Raw genomic sequence first — 6,327 nt, 5'->3', positions numbered from 1 at the left:
TTGATATAGAGAGCTCATAGATGCTAATGAGAAAATGCATGAGCTCCCAGTCAAAAGATGGGCCAGGAACTTCAGTGGTAAGTTCATATACCTTTATACATACACACAAGGAAAAGAAAAAAGAAAAGACAATGGTTTACAGTATTAAAATATTTAATGTTATGAATTATGGCAGAGATGGCTAACAGACTTCCAAAATTTATGGTCCTTCTTTATAGCAGCTTTTTATTTTATTTTATAAATTTTATTTATTTTATTTATTTACTTTTGGCTGCATTGGTTCTTTGTGGCTGTGAGCGGGCTTTCTCTAGTTGCGGTGAGTGGGGCTACTCTTCCTTGTGGTGTGTGTGCTTCTCACTGTGGTGGCTTCTCTTGTTGCGGAGCATGGGCTCTAGGTGCACGGGTTCAGTAGTTGTGGCATGCAGGATCTAGAGCACAGGCTCAGTAGTTGTGGCACATGGACTTAGTTGCTCCGCAGTATGTGGGATCTTCCCAGACCAGGGCTCAAACCTGTGTCCCCTGCATTAACAGGCAGATTCTTAACCACCACACCACCAGGGAAGTCCCTATAGCAGCTTTTTAGTTAGAAACTGCCTTTCTCAACCACCCTTTCTCTAGGTGGTTCATATGACTGGTCTCTATCAATGGAACGTGAGTAAAAAGTGATGTCTATCTCTCTTAGAGCAAGGCTTTTAAGAATTGGGTTGTGCCTTTTTTCACATTCTCTGTTCTTCCACCTTCTGTATGCAATTAACTATGATGTTCTAGCAAACGTTTATGACTTAGCTGCAATTATTTGGCATTTTCAGCTCTTATAAAATGAAGTGGTCTCTTTTCTCCTATGAAGATTAGTAAAGTAGGAAATTCTCTAAACATAGAAAGGTTTAGAAAGTGGTTATAAAACAAATAATCGATGCTACAACAAGATAGTGTAAGACTATACTCAGAAAAGCAAGGAAGAAGAAGACATAGGATATTGGAAACTGTGAATCCATATCAGATAGAATTAGGTTTGCTGCATGTAACAGACAAAATAAATGAGTAATTTAAACAGGATAGAGTTGTATTACTTCCTCACATAAAAGAAAGACAATGTAGAACTGATGTGATATCTACCCATTATCATTTTGGATCTAGGGACCTATCTTTCTGTTCCACCACCTAAGCATTTTGCTCCCACATTCAGCATCATATAATGTTGCAAGATGGATAGTGGAATGCCAGCTGTCATAGTTATATAGGCTTGAGCAAGGAGAAAATGCAGAAGGCAAAAAAACTGCAGAGTCAGTTTCCTTTAAAAGTATTGTGAGGAGTCCTACACTACACTTCTGTTTCCACCTCATTGGCCAGAACTGCCATACGGTCATACCAAACTGAGGAAGGCTGGGAAATGTGTTTTACATCAGGTGGCAATATGCCCAGTTAAAATTTGGGGGTTTTTCCAAAGAGAAATGATGAAGATGATAGGCAACTGGACCATAGGACTCCTCCTACATAGTAGTGAATAGAAGTTCTAGGATGAGCATTGCCAGCAGCTGTAGGAAAAGCCAGGCCATATTAAAGAAGGAAGGAGGTCTTTGGGACAAAGTTCCCTGGGGGAAAAATTGGGACTCCATGCTTTAGATGATATGACTGAGAGGGCAGGACAACTTGAAAATCTGATAAGGACTTTTTTTTAATGAAAGAGAAAGTAATAGCAATTAAAACTCCAGGAAAAACAAAAGCTGTACAATAAAATCATGTTTGAAATATGTAACAAACTAAAATAATGGTGTAAGAAAATAGAGTTCATTAAATATTTTTAATAAGTATATTCTCTTTTAAGTGGCCAAGAGATCAGACAGTGACCACATAAAGAAAGATGTAATCCTAGCGCACTTCTTGAACCAATGGGAGAAAAATATTTACATAGGTATAAATATGAAAATAGTATGTACTACTTTTTACTGTTTAGAGTCAGCCTTCAGACAAGATATGGATTTGTTGTTGCTGAGAAACAACTAATGTGAAAGGGTAACTGACAGAAGATGGAAAGTGGGAGGCAGGGGAGGAACATAAAGAAAAGGGTAGGGCTTCCCTGGTGGCGCAGTGGTTAAGAATCTGCCTGCCAATGCAGGGGACACGGGTTCGAGCCCTGGTCTGGGAAGATCCCACATGCCGCCGAGCAACTAAGCCCGTGAGGCACAACTACTGAGCCTGCGCGTCTAGAGCCTGTCCTCCGCAACAAGAGAAGCCACAATGAGAAGCCCGCGCACCGCGATGAAGAGTAGCCCCTGCTCGCCGCAACTAGAGAAAGCACACGCACAGAAACGAAAACCCAACACAGCCAAAAATAAATAAATAAATAAATTTATTAAAAAAAAAAAAAAAAAGAAAAGGGTAGAACTCATTTTTCATCTTACAGAGTTGAGTCAGGATACTGACTAGTACTGATAGAAAGAGAATTTTAAATATTATTTAAAGTTATAAAGATAATCAGTAAAAGAAGTAAAAATAATATATTGGAGGCTTGGCCAAGATGGTGTAGTAGGAAGACCCTGAGCTCGCCTCCTCTCTTGGGCATACCAAAATTACAACGATTTACAGAGCAACTATTGACGAGAAAGACTGGAATCTACCAGAATAGATCATCTACAACTAAAGATATAAAGAAGGAACCACAACAAGACAGGTGGTGGGGTGGAATCATGGTATAGTAAAGACTTATACCCCCAGGTGGGCAACCTATAACCGGGAGAATAATTACAATTGCAGAGGTTCTCCCCAAGGCACGAGGGGCCTAAGCTTCACATTGGGTTCCCCAGCATAAGGGTCCTGCACCAGGAAGACAAGCCTCCAGAATGTTTAGCTTTGAAGTCCAGTGGGGCTTACTTTTGGTAGACACAGAGGACTGTGGGAAATAGAGACTCCACACTTAAAGAGCACACACAAAATCTCACATGCTCTGGGACTCAGGGCAGAAGCAATAATTCGAAAGGAGCCTGGGTCAGAGCCACCTGCTGATTTGGAGGGTCTCCCAGAGAGGCAAGAGGCAACTAGAGCTCATCCTGGGGACACAGACACCAGCAGCAGACATTTTGGAGCACTCATTCTACCATGTTGACACTGGTACTGGCAAGCACCAATGTGGAATCCTTCCTTGAACTCATCAGCTTTTGGACCCAGCCCAGCCCCTGCCCACCAGCCTGTAGGTTCCAGGAGTCGGATGTCTCAGGCCAAGCAACTAGCTGGGAAGCGACACAGGCCCACCCAGCAGCAGGCAGGCTGCCTTAAGACTCTGTGAGCCTAGAGCTGTCCCTGGACATGGCCCTGTCCACCAGAGGGCTCAGGACATGTGTGTGCAGGCACTAGAACTGAAACTCCCCCAGGGCCCTGCAGCCAGAGACATTGGGACCCAGCTCCACTCCCAATGGGAGGTATCAGCACCAGGACAACCTGGGCCCTGGCCCCACCGAGCAGCAGGTGGACACCAGCCCCAGGACTACTGCAGCCCCTCAGCCTGCCATGGCAGGAAACAGCTCACCCACCAGCAGGCTGGTACCAGCCCTGGGACATGATGGGCCCCAGCCCTGCCCACCAGCAGGCCAACACCAGCTCTGAAAAACCTTGGTCCCCTCCAGCCACCATGGGGTCAGGCCCCACTCAGCAGGGGGACAACACAAGCTTCTTGACACCCTGGGCCCCTCAGCCAGCTGTGTCAGGAACTGACCCCACTCACCAGTGGTCTGATAACAGCTCTGGGTACCCTGGGCCCTGCCGACAGAGACCTCAGGACTTGGCTCTGCCTGCCAGTGGGCTGGCACTAGCCCCAGGATATGGCTACAACTAGAAGCATGAAAATTACAAAAGGAAAAACACATTGGTAAAGGCAAATATTCAGTCAAGGTAGTAAATCATCTATATCTACAATAAGCAGTTAAGGGATACACAAAACAATTACATGTAAAGTATGATGTCAAAACAGTAATTGTGAGGGAAGAAGAGTAAAAGTGCAGTGTTGTTAAAATGTGTTTGAAATTAAGAAATCAGCAACTTAAATAATCATATATATATGATTAAACATAATCATATATATAATATAATATATATGTAAAATCTATAATAGATACATACCCAAAACCCAGAAAGGAGTCCAAATATAACACTAATTACAATCATCAAATCACAAGAGAAGAGAACAAAAGACAAAGAAAGGAACAAAAAAGAACTACAAAAACAACCCAGAATAATTAACAAAGTGGCAATAAGTACATGCCTATCAATAATTACTTTATATGTAAATGGTCTAAATGCTCCAATCAAAAGACAAAGAATGTCTAAGTGGATACTAAAACAAGATATATATATATATATATATATATGCTGCCACAAGACCTATATATATGCTGCCTATAAGAGACTGACTTCAGATCTAAAGACACACACAGACTAAAAGTGAGGGAGTGGAAAAAGATATTCCATGCAAATGGAAATTAAAAGGAAGCCAGGTAGAAGTACTTATATCAGCCAAAATAGACTTTAAAATCAAGACTGTAACAAGAAACAAAGAAGGACATTACATAAAGATCAAGGGAATCAATCAAAGAAGAAGATATAACAATTGTAAATATATATGGACCCAACATGGGAGTGCCTAAATACATAAAGCACATATTAACAGACATAAAGGGAGAAGTTGACAGTAACCCAATAACAGTAGGGAATGTGGACAGAAAATCAATAAAGAAACACAACCCTTAAACAACATGTTAGACCAGATGGTATATATATATGTGTGTATGTGCACGTATTTGTGTGTATATACATATATACATACATACATACACACACATATATACGTATATATATATATAATATTCCACTGAAAAGCAGCAGAATATGCATTCTTTTCAAATGCACATGGAACATGTGCACATGGATGCACATGGAACATACTAGGCTACAAAGCAGGTCTCAGTAAATTTAAGAAAACTGAAATCATATCAACCATCATTTCTGACCACAATGCTATGAGACTAGAAATCAACTATAGAAAAAAAGACTGCGAAAAACACAAACACATGGAGGTTAATCAATATGCTACTAAACAACCAATGGATCACTGAAGAAATAAAAAATATCTGGAAACAAATGAACATGAAAGCACAATAATTCAAAATCTATGGGGGCTGGGGATGCCCGCTCCTCCCCCCGTGGGTGGCTGGGCTGGCAGTGCTGAGCTCCCCGTGTGTGGCACATGGGGCACCTGATGGATGCGGTGGCAGCGGGCGGTGGTGTTTCAGCGGTGTGCTTGGCTGGGCCCCCTCCCACCCCCCTGCTCCTCTCATCCACGTCCCCCGGCTGTGTGGCCACCATGGCGTCTGGTGAGGAGGACAGCACCAATGGCAGTGCCTCAGAGACCGTGGGCAAGAGGAGGTGACTGGGCTTGTTGGCCACCGCCTGGCTCACCTTCTACAGCATCACCATGACTGCAGGGTGGCTGGTACTGGCTACTACATGTACTGTAGTAAAAATGTACCGGCTGGTACATTTTTATGTGGAAAAAGGAATACACAAAGGTTTATATAAAAGTATTCAGAAGACACTTAAATTTTTCCAGACATTTGCTTTGCTTGCGGAATTGTACCTATTTCTGTGCTTGTGGCTGGGGTCCAAGGGAGTTCAAGAATCTTTATGGTGTGGCTCGTTACTCACAGTATAAAACCAATATAATTTTTTTATCATCTTATATCCTGTCGGAGTTGCTGGTGAACTTCTTACGATATATGCTGCCTTACCATATGTGAAGAAAAAAGGAATGTTCTCAATAAGACTTCTGAATAAATACAATGCTTCTTTTGACTACTATTATTTTCTTCTTATAACCATGGCCTCGTATATACCATTGTTTCCACAACTCTACTTTCATATGTTACGTCAGAAAAGAAAGGTTTTCATGGAGAGGTGATTGTTGAAAGGGATGATGAAATGATCCCTACAACAAGGTGTTTTTTCTAGAATAACCAGGATTACTTGAGTCTAAGGTTTAATAACAGGAATAAACAGCTTCATGAAAAAAAAAATCTATGGGATGTAGCAAAATCAGTTCTAAGAGGGAAGTTTAGAGTGATAAAGTCTACCTCTGGAAACAAGAAAAATCTCAAAATTTCAAACCTTACACCTAAAGGAAAAAGAAGAACAAACAAAACCCCAGAAGAAGAAGCAGAAGAAAAGAGATCATAAAGATCAGAGCAAAAATAAATTAAAAGAGATCATAAAAATCAGAGGTAGTAGTAGAAGAAATGAGATCATAAAGATCAGAGCAAAAATAAATGAAATAGAGACTAA

At 41.4% G+C, this 6,327-nt stretch overlaps 1 pseudogene; it reads left to right on the top strand.

Moving 5' to 3' along the window:
• The first annotated feature begins 5,236 nt into the window (after positions 1 to 5,236).
• Positions 5,237 to 5,997, top strand: LOC102997707 (very-long-chain (3R)-3-hydroxyacyl-CoA dehydratase 1-like; annotated as a pseudogene).
• The last annotated feature ends 330 nt before the right edge of the window (positions 5,998 to 6,327 follow it).

Source organism: Balaenoptera acutorostrata, chromosome 1, assembly GCF_949987535.1.
Source record: "Balaenoptera acutorostrata chromosome 1, mBalAcu1.1, whole genome shotgun sequence".
Classification (NCBI taxonomy): domain Eukaryota; kingdom Metazoa; phylum Chordata; class Mammalia; order Artiodactyla; family Balaenopteridae; genus Balaenoptera; species Balaenoptera acutorostrata.
Note: the sequence above shows the minus strand (reverse complement) of the source record. Positions and strands in the feature narration are given on the sequence as shown.